Source organism: Mesoplodon densirostris, chromosome 5, assembly GCF_025265405.1.
Source record: "Mesoplodon densirostris isolate mMesDen1 chromosome 5, mMesDen1 primary haplotype, whole genome shotgun sequence".
Lineage (NCBI taxonomy): Eukaryota > Metazoa > Chordata > Mammalia > Artiodactyla > Ziphiidae > Mesoplodon > Mesoplodon densirostris.
In genome coordinates this window covers 97,239,800-97,250,945 of record NC_082665.1, presented here as the reverse complement: position 1 = coordinate 97,250,945, position 11,146 = coordinate 97,239,800, and the positions used below count along the sequence as shown (strand labels likewise).

At 39.4% G+C, this 11,146-nt stretch overlaps 1 pseudogene; it reads left to right on the top strand.

Moving 5' to 3' along the window:
• The first annotated feature begins 10,564 nt into the window (after positions 1-10,564).
• LOC132490496 (anaphase-promoting complex subunit 15-like) lies at positions 10,565-10,942 on the top strand (annotated as a pseudogene).
• The last annotated feature ends 204 nt before the right edge of the window (positions 10,943-11,146 follow it).

The window sequence follows — 11,146 nt, the reverse complement described above, 5'->3', positions numbered from 1 at the left end:
AAAGCTTTGAAGTTTCATTAGGTCCCATTGTTTATTTTTGTTTTTATTTCCCTTTCTCTAGGCAGTGGGTCAAAAAGGATCTTTCTGTGATTTATGTCATAGAGTGTTCTACCTATGTTTTCCTCTAAGAGTTTTATAGTGTCTGGACTTACATTTAGGTCTGTAATCAATTTTGAGTTCATTTTTTTGTATGGTGTTAGGGAGTGTTCTAATTTCATTCTTTTACATGTAGCTGTCCAGTTTTCCCAGCACCACTTATTGAAGAGGCTGTCTTTTCTCCATTGTATATTCTTGCCTCCTTTATCAAAAATAAGGTGACCATAGGTGTGTGGGTTTATTTCTGGGCTTTCTATCCTGTTCCATTGATCTATCTTTCTGTTTTTGTGCCAGTACCATATTGTCTTGATTACTGTAGCTTTGTAGTATAGTCTGAAGTCAGGGAGCCTGATTCCTCCAGCTCCGTTTTTCTTTCTCAAGATTGCTTTGGCTATTTGGGGTCTTTTTTGTTTCCATACAAATCTTGACATTTTTTGTTCTAGTTGTGTGAAAATGCCATTGGTAGTTTGATAGGGATTGCATTGAATCTGTAGATTGCTTTGGGTAGTATAGTCATTTTCACAATGTTGATTCTTCCAAATCCAGGAACATTGTATATCTCTCTATCTGTTTGTATCATCTTTAATTTCTTTCATCGGTGTCTTATAGTTTTCTGCATACAGGTGTTTTGTCTAGGAGACCTTATTGAAGACAGTCTAGAGGAGAAGATTAAGAAATGTGAGGTTGTATTATGAAAGAATATAAAGCTGAGAAAAGATTTCAAGGCTATTCGTACTCAAACCAAAAAAGTTCAGTCTGAAATATTAGCCAAAAGTGGACTCGTCTAGATTTAACCAGATGTCAGAAATGTTGCTGCAGGTACATCTTTACTGAAGAAATAAAACCATGTGCAAAAATGTGCGTGTGTACATACATACATACATACATAAACACATAATATTTCTCAGTATACAATATTCTTTTTGTTTTCTTTTTTCTTTCTTTTTTTTTTTTTTTTGGCCACACCATCCAGCTTGTGGGATCTCAGTTCCCCAACCAGGGATTGAACCTGGGTTCTGGCAATGAAAGCCCAGAATCCTAACCACTAGGCCCCACTAGGCCTAATCCTTCTCCACTAGGGAACTCCCTGTATATAATATTATTATTTTTTAAATTAATTAATTAATTAAATTTTAATTTTTGGCTGCATTGGGTCTTTGTTGCTGTGTACACGCTTTCTCTCACTGCCACAAGTCGGGTCTACTCTTCTTGGCAGTGCACTGGCTTCTCATTGTGGTGGCTTCTCTTGTTGTGGAGCATGGGCTCTCAGTGTGCAGACTTCAGTAGTGTGGCACATGGGCTCAGTAGTTGTGGCTCGTGGGCTCTAGAGCACAGGCTCAGAAAGTATGGCGCACGGGCTTTGCTTCTCCACAGCATGTGGGATCTTCCTGGACCAGGGCTCGAACCCATGTCCACTGTATTGGCAGGCAGATTCTTAATCACTGCACCACCAGGGAATTCCCTACATAATATTCTTTTTTTTTTTTTTTTTTTTTTTCCTTTTTGCGGTATGCGGGCCTCTCACTGTTGTGGCCTCTCCCGTTGCGGAGCACAGGCTCCGGATGCGCAGGCCCAGCGGCCATGGCTCATGGGCCCAGCCGCTCCGCGGCATATGGGATCCTCCCAGACCGGGGCACGAACCCGTATCCCCTGCATCGGCAGGCGGACTCTCAACCACTGCGCCACCAGGGAGGCCCCATAATATTCTTAAATGGTGGAATTTCCTCTTGAAAATTTTGGTTGGTTCCTGTTCCAGATTGGTCAGAACCATTGTTAGCAAACCAGATGTATAATAAATCACACTAGCTTGGGTAGTTGTTTTATTTAAACATTTAAGAAAAATTGTAAAATACAAAATACATTTAAAAAGGCATAAAACATAAATATATAGGTAGTTGAATTATTGTATACACCAACATCTGTGTAGCGACCTCTCAGTTCAAGTAAGAGAATGTTGTCAGCACCCCTGAACCCCTGTGTCCCCTTTCCCAATGACAACTCTCTGTCTCCCCCTTAGAAGTAACCATAGATCCAGCTTCTATGGTAATCACTTCTTTGTTTTATTTGATAATTTTCACACCAAAGATTGAACTCCTAAACAATAGCATTTAGTTTTGCTTATTTATGAAGAAAACATATTTTTGGCTAGAAATGATTTAGCATTTGCAGAAGCCCAGGTCATCACCATTCAGTACTGATTAAGCACAGCCAACATGTCCACTGACAACATGAGAGGCAGTGTGTTCCCCGCAAACAGCTTAGCTGTGTCTTTGTTAACAAGAAGTTAATTGATCTTCAAGCAATATTTTCTACCATTTAAACTCTTTTCCTCTTGATTCCTTCTTTTTAATCTCCCTGCTTCTTTAAAAATGTCACTGGGTCTTCCCTGGTAGTGCAGTGGTTGAGAGTCTGCCTGCCGATTCAGGAGACATGGGTTCGTGCCCCGGTCTGGGAGGATCCCATGTGCCACGGAGAGGCTAGGCCTGTGAGCCATGGCCGCTGAGCCTGCACATTCGGAGCCTGTGCTCTGCAGCGGGAGAGGCCACAACAGTGAGAGTCCTGTGTACCGCAAAAAAAAAAAAAAAAAAAAAAAAAAAAAAAGTCACTGGATGTAAAGGTTAAACAGTTTCATAATAATGCTTTTTTTCTAAAAAAAACGTCATGAGCTATTTCTACATTCATGGCTGTAGACTGTTCCAACCTTGACTTTGATTAAGCTAATCAATTGCTATTTCTCTACACAGCAGTGCGACTGGCAGAAGCTGGGAGGTATTGATTAGTTCAATCTTGCTGATGTCTGTAAAGACTGTTGAGCTGTTTGAAAGAAAGTTGTGGCTTGGACAACTCTCAGTACCATTCTGCCATCTCCTGTGTAGGCTAGTCTATTGATCTCGTAAAACTTATAGATGTACCTGAAATTGTTTTACTTGTACAAACCAATCTAAGAAGAGTTTAGTCCCTTAAAAAGCAGCTGCTGGGCATAGAGAGGCTAAGAGTTCAATACCTCAGAGTATTTGGGGCTAGTAGAAAAAAATGAAGTTATTTTTCTTCAGATCAAAAAAGACTAAAGGGACAAAGACTGCAACACATTAATAAATGAGACATGAACCTTTCCACTGATCCCAGATATTAAAGTTGCCTTTCCCAAGTAAGAGTTTTATTCTTCAAGAGAGACAGGGTCATGTGGGAAAGAAAAAGATCAGAAAATGAAAGGTGATGTCACATCAGGGTAGTTATAATTAATAAGTCTTGCTGGAAACACTATGAGAAATGTTGAGAAAGTAAAAAATCATAATTTTAAATGACTATTATAATCTAGAATGTTGTTTTCAATAGAAAAAATACTTTCAAAGACAAATTTGCATGTGTTTAATCAGACATAGCTCAGTTGAAATTAGATTAAATACCAGATGTACACTAACTGATTTCAGGGCATGTGGGATTAATCTTTTTTTAGTTCATCATGTGAAAAAAGATAGGTCACCCTACGGCCAATGTCTGTTCCTTATTTTGGGAGCATTATAAAATAACATGTTAAAAGACTTTGTGGTATGGGAAATTTAAAATACATACAAAACTAAGATAATAATGACTCCATGTTTCCATCACCCAGCTTCAATAATGATCAACTCAGGATTAATTGTTCTCAACCTGGACACCACATCATTTCATTAGTAAATAATATTTTAACACTCATCTCCAAAGACATAGATGTTTATTGCTATTTTCATAGTTACCATTGAAGTTTTATGTTTGTAAAATCCTTTCTCTCAAATAATTACTCTACTTTCTCCTCTCTCATAATAGTTCTCAAACATTAGAGTGGGTGAGAGTCATCAGGAAAGCATCTAGGATAGAGATTAAGAATGTGTATTTTCAACACACATTCTGGAAATTTTGATACTGTTGGTCTGTGGGACACACTTCGAGAAACATAACTTTGGAAATTCATACTAGAATTTCAAAGTAATTCAGTGAGGTTAAAAGTAAAGTATTTCATGTGAAGTCCACTTTTAAAGTTGTTTTCTCTGTGTTCATCGTAAATATTAATATTTAGAACTCATCAGTGTTCTATTTGCCATTTCCCCTTATGATAATTTTACATTTGTTCTTTGTTTAAATGACTTTCAAGTTTCATGTAAGTGAGATCTATATGTTACACTTTTAAATAAATTGAGGATTTATCCCTTCTTTTAGGAGGTATTTGTTTTAGAAAGCAGTCTTTTCTGATCCTGTCTACAATATTTGCTATGGGGATTATTAAATATTTAACTTTATAAATTGCATAGCTGAAGCTTTATAAATTGCATAGCTGAAGCACTCTTCAGGAAAGATGAGATAAATTTGGGTTTCTATTAGAAAAAATAAATAGTAGTTCAATACAAAAAGGCATTCCTCTTATTGGTTAAAGCAAAATTAGAAAATCATTCTGGTAGAGAAATGCTTGGGATGATCTACTTTGTGTTTCTGACTCGGCCCATGAAGAGAGAGGTGGACAAATAAAAGATAAATGGGGAGACTTAAAAGCCAAGCTAAAAACCTTTGGCCAAAGTTCTGGGAGTAGAAGGATCATTGTGAAGAAAAGCTAATGGTTGCTCTTTTATAAGTTGTAAGTAAGCAGGGGTTCTCACTAGAAAGAGAAACAAAAGCTTTCCTTGTTCAAGAAAGTTAAATAGACATTGAAAAACATTCTTAGCAAGCTTCATTATAAAGGATTTGGATCTCTATTGGCCAAAAAGGGAAGTCTGACAAGGAGAGATATGTGGTCACCAAAAATTACAAAAGGAAAATAAAAATCATCCTGTTTTTAGGATGAAGGTAAGTGTAGAATTTGCAAGAAGACGCAAAGACCATCTCACACCAGAGCCTGTGGCTGCTTAATGTCATTCTTATACAGTTACAAGTATGTTTGAGGTCCTCCTTGGTCCCGAGTTGTACAAGTCAGCTGGAAATTATTAGTGGATGTGAAAAGCAGATGTGGCACTGAAGGTTGAAGGAAAACAGTGTAAATGGAACTTATAATTTCCATGGAAGAGAATGTTATAGGTAGAGGAATGCAGGGAACTACATTCAAATTCTATGGTGTCAAGTAGATGTACCAGGTATGTGCTAGTAGGCAGTATAGGATTAAAAATTCTCTAATGATCAATGGATACGTTCCACTAAGTCATCAGTTTGATTTCTGAGTTGCGGATATGTTAATGGAGTCTGTGAGCTCCTTAAATAGTACTGTCAAAAGCTGGAAGACATTTGGAACATACCCTTTTTATAGAAAATATGTGCTTAAGTATCTGGTTGTAAAGTGTCATAATATGTGCAACATACAGCCAAATACTTAAGTCAAAAGAGAGACAGGCATAAATAACTGTTGCAAAATGTTAATAACTGGTGAATCTCAGTGAAAGGTACCATTCTTTAAATGCTTCTGGGGCTTCGAAAATTTTGAAAATGAAAGTTGGAGAGTAAAAGAAATAATACAAGCATATTTATAAATATGAAGGTAAATACCACATAAAACTATTCAAAAGAGTTGAAATTGATTTTCTCTGGAGAGAAAAACCTGATAATAGTGGCTGTCTGCTGGTTTTCATTATATGACTCAGTATTATTTGAGTCTTTAAACACTATGATTGCAACACTTTGACTAAAAACTGAACACTGGCTTTAAATGAAAAACGTCAAATAGGCAGACTAAGAGATCAGATTGCCAGATGATTCACGGAATCAGAAAACCCATTGATAAATATGCTGGAGCAGGGTTTTTTTTGTTTGTTTTTTTGGGTTTTTTTTTTGCGCTACGCGGGCCTCTCACTGTTGTGGCCTCTCCTGTTGCGGAGCACAGGCACCGGACGCGCAGGTTCAGCAGCCATGGCTCACGGGCCTAGCTGTTCCGCGGCGTGTGGGATCTTCCCGGACCAGGGCACGAACCCGTGTCCCCTGCATCGGCAGGCGGACTCTCAACCACTGCGCCACCAGGGAAGCCCTGGAGCAGTTTTATCTACGCGTATAAGGAAAAAAAAAAGTATACCATCTCAATGAAGAATGGAATCACTCCAGAAGAGGGTGATAGCCATATGCGAGAGCAAGTCAAAGATAAAATACAGGGAGTCTGCATGTCAGGAGAGGGGACAACATTCCTTATGGCCACTCAGTTCAGTCTTTCTTAAGAGATAATACAAAATCATTTATTCATGAAGGATTACCCGAGCTAGGCTATTTCCCAAATCAAATGAAATCATTACATGCTTTTACTGACATAGGTGACATAGGTCATCGTCTATACCTCAGCTTCATAGGCACATTGTAGGTGCCCTAGAAAATTAATTTACTAACTACTGGTTCTTGCTCAAGAGGTCAGAGATCATTTGTGGGTAGAGGAACGCAGAGAGCTACTTCACATTTTATGATAGTAACTGAGAAAGAGCTCACCATTCTAGTTGTTTATGTTTTTATTTTGTTGTTACCTCTTGAACAAAAACACCAAGTGCTCTAAGAAGAGGGGGAATCCTGATGATATACTTATCTGTGTTCCAAAAGTTGTATCAATGTACTTTTAAATGGCCTCAGTCTTGATCTCTAAAAGGAAGCATCAGTCACAGGTGATAGCCAGGGTGGACACTGGACCATTGAGCAGCTTGGGTGGTGGGTGAGTCATAGGACTAAGTAGTTGATATGCTCCCGACATATGAATCAATGGGGACAATCATCAATTTCGATAAGAGATTTAGGCTGACATGACCAAGGCTTGGACCGTGATGCTGCTGGATAGTTCTGAATCTTGGTGCCAGTGAATCTGGGCTGCCAGTCCCCTGTCTCTGCTCTGTTATTCCATTCTTGTTCCTGGCTGAGGTGCCAGAACTGCAAAGCTTTGTGGACTTCTGATCTGGCCTCCTGTCAAAGCTGGTAAATGACCTTAGTGGCTGTCTCCTTAGAGATTGTCAGAAGCTGCAACTCAGTGCTGAGCTGCCTTGGAGGCCATGCAATGCTAACAACTTGGCTTAAAGATGGAAGAGAGATCCTGACCCACATTAGTCTTTGTGCAAATGAGAAATAAACATTTATTATGTTAGATCATGACTAAAAATTCGGTATCTTTATTGTGACAGCTAAAGATGATTATCCTCATTAGATGAAATATGATTTGGAGAAAGAAGTGGAAGATCTCCAGTTCCACAGTGAATCACTACAAGGCATCAAAGACTTCAGAGTTACTCTGGAGATAAGGGTGCTGAGTTCTACAGTGAGACAGTAGATTCCACATCTGTGATTAGGTCATGGTTCCTGGCTGGCAGAATTGGGTAGGAGACTTCAGCAACTGCCACAAGTCAGGCTCTGCAGCAAATCTCAGTTGCTGCTTGGGGAGAAAAAAATCAGTCACTTAAGGAGAGAGAGGGGCTCATGAAAGATATTACTCCAGGGTATTTTGGTTGTGTGGGTCCCAGACATCTTCCTGGAGACGGGATATAAAATACCTGCCTGATCTCCAGTCCTGGATGAGAAGGGGACTATGGCACTCATTTGGTGTTTGGTCTCAGATCCATTGCCAGTATCACAAGGGATTAACCCTGCTGGTTTTCATTTGGTTTGGCCAATGGAGGGAAATGGCAGAAAATTGGAAGGCAAAATCAAGAAGCCAGAGTTCTATTCTCCCTCTTGCACTCTGACTTGGGAGATGTTTAAGGTAATGGTTGTGCTTTTTCTTGTGGTACCAGCTTACCATTCAGTTTACCCCCGGTGGTATTTGTTCGTATCAGGCATCCCTGAGTCCAGGGTTCTAGTAATTTCATTTTCTTTTTTAAATCCCTGCAGCCTGAGGGGTGATAGTAGCTTTCTGCTGTTGCTAATGTTAAGGGTTCTCTCATTACCCATTCTGGTTGTGCATCTTTTCCAACACATTTGTAACTAGTTCCCTGTATTTAAGGTCCCTTTGAACTACATGTCAGGAGCTCTGTTTTGCTAATTGGACTGGGCTGACTTGGACTGTAGACCTTGCTGAGGTCCCAGGACCCAGAGTTGGATAAGGCACCAGAATGGAACTCTAGATATAGGGGGAAAGACAGAGGGTCATACCTTTGGATGTGTAGGGAGATTTGGAAAAGAGTCCTGGAAGAATGGGACACTGAGGGAGAAAGATGTCTTTTATGGGATACCCACATTTGAGCTGTTAAGTAAGGAGTGTGCATTTTCTGTACCCTGTTAGCCATGTTTTGAGTAGGTCTCTCAATTTTGAGTAGGTGCACTTGGAAAATCCTCAGAGTACCTAACTTTCCTCTTACTCACTCATTAAAAGGATCTGAATCTGAGTTTCTCTCCTAGTGAACAATCAGACTCCTGGTGTCCAGGGCAAAAACTAGACCTCAGTAATATAGACAGTTGTCTTTGGAACATCTAAGTTGGTTTTCTTAGGTCGACTCTCTCTTCCATCCAGTTGGTTTGCCTTTTGCAGATGGTAAGACCCTTATGCAGACTCTGACCCACTTCTTAGGAAAGGGATAGAACTATGCCAATGCTCAAAAATCTTGGACTTAGGTTCACAAATGTAATTATTGAAGTGAAAAATAGAGACTTTAATTAAGTGCCTGCGTGTGTTTGTAAAGAATGAATGATGTCATAATATCCTTTAAAAACTTCAAATATAGGTTCTCAGATTTTCTACTTGTACGTTCACCATTCACACTGAAATGTAAGAGCAAAGAAAAGGAAGAGATGAACTTAAATGCCATGAACTTAAATTTGTTCTAAGCTTTTGGAGAGAAGATATAAATTGCTAAGGAGGAACTTTAAAGACAAACTGAAAAACACTCTATTTCATTGTAGCATGCTTCATTTCATGGGTTTTTAAACTTAACCACAGCGATATGTACTCATGGTGGCAGAGACGTTCCACAATTGTTTGCACAATTCCACTCAGGCAAACTGGGTCAGGCAAGGAGGCATGACTGAAATGACAAATCATCCGAGTTCTCTTTCAATTCTTCCTCCTCTCTAGCTAGTCATCTCTAACCTATTATTTAAGGCCACCTCAAACCCTGCTTCTTTTGTACAAATTTTCTTCTTTGGGAACCCTCTGCTTTTTTCTAACCTGTTTGGTTTTACTGTTGGTACCTGTAGTTAGCACATTACTCAGTAGAAAATTTTATTCCAACTTTTTTCCATTGTACCATGTAACACACTTTTTTTCTTCAGATATGACAACACTTAAATTGAAAAGAAAAACCACGGAAGCAGGCATGTTGAAAAGAACTCAAATAGTACTAAATAGTTATAGTTAAAGTGGTAAGTCTTTCTATTTTTTCCTCTCCAGGACCATTTCCTTCCCAGATGTAACTACGTCAACTCAACTTTTTCACATGTGTGACTTCACGCTTCTGTGCCTTTGGAGTCGTTTTTCTCTCTGCCTGGAATGTGTTCTCACATTCTCTGCCCATCTTTCAAGACCCTTAAAAGCAACACGCTCTGTAGACTCTTCCTTGGTGTGCTCAGTCAGTGTTTTGTTCTCTGTACTCATTTCATTCTGCCCTGTTTTGCAACAGCTCTTTACATATCACCTTCACTATAGTATGATATTCTTTCCTTGAGAGAAGGAGCCTATTTTATTCATCTTTGTACCTCTTACAAAATCAAACCCAGCCACTCTTACTACATACTTAGGTCAATGAACAAAATGTATATGATATAGTATATCCATTATCTGTTTTATGAGGCTTTGTCACAGCCAGAATGGCAGCATCTTTGGGACAAGGCTTGAGACCTTTTGCTTTCCTACTAAAATAAAAATGAAATTAGTTAAAATATTACAATCACATCTTTCTGTATGTTTTGTTTTTTTAAAGAGTTCTTTAATTTACAAAAAATCATTTGAATATCACAACATCCTATATCAGTAGGCTGCATTGGTGTAAAGAAAAAAAATAATAAATGAACTTTTACATGGTCTTAGAGTCAGTCAGATCTTAGTTTGGCTTCCTTCTCAGCTACCTGTAAGCTATGGGATCTTGGGATAATTCTTTAATCTCTCTAAGCCTTAGTTTTCTCATATTAAGGCTAAAAATTAGTCTTAGAGGATTGTTGAGGGGAAAGAGTGACATGTGAGTATAAAGATATGTGATACATATTTGACACTGAATGTAAGTGAAGATACCTCTCCCCATCACACTACCTAGGAAGTAGAGCCTTAGATGGGCTAAAAGATTGTCCAAGGCCACATGGCTGGCAAAGGATTGCAAACAGTAACAAAACCAGAAGTGGAATCAAAGCGCACATATGCTTTTCCTTTGTGCTTTAACTCTGGGCTGAGACTGCACATTCCTGCAAGAAGCTGGAAATTCCTCACCTTTGCTATCATCCTGCTACCATGCAAACTCCATAACCTAAGATACCACTGCAGCCTGATGTTTCCTGGTGTGATGATGAATCTGAGGCTCTCAGAGGTTAAGAGACTCATCCAAGGTCAAACAGCTATTTAGGAGCCATGTCTACCTTATTGCCCTAGCTCTTGCCTCGTGTGACTGAGACACTGTGGTTGAATCTGGATGGACCCTGGGTGGAGGAGAGAGCTGCAGCTGCAGGAACAGCAGCACTAAGCCTAGCTCCAGAGCATCACACAGAAAGACAGCAACTTGGTATCTCTTGGCAAGCCAGACTCAGAACACTATGATAAGAAGGAGGAGGAGGGTAATTAAGATGAGGAGAGTGAAGACTCAGAGGGCAATGAGGTCATCCAGGATATGGACGAGATGAATGATTACAGTGAGTAGCCTGATGATGGAGAGTCACTGAGGTGGACATGGAAGACAACAAACAGGATCAGGACCAGTGGATAATCGAGGTAGACAGGGCAGGGTAACCCCAGGGAGATTCCACGCCAGCCAACATGCTCCACACCCTATGCAGAACCAGCTGCTGGTTGTTTAGGAAAAACAAAAATGAAACACAGCAAGAAAGACTTCTGCTCACCTGTTCTACTTATGAGGAAATGTCACACTCAAGCCATCTCCGATTAAGAAAATACAGGTAACAAAATTGTAGGTAATTTATTAAATTACAGAGA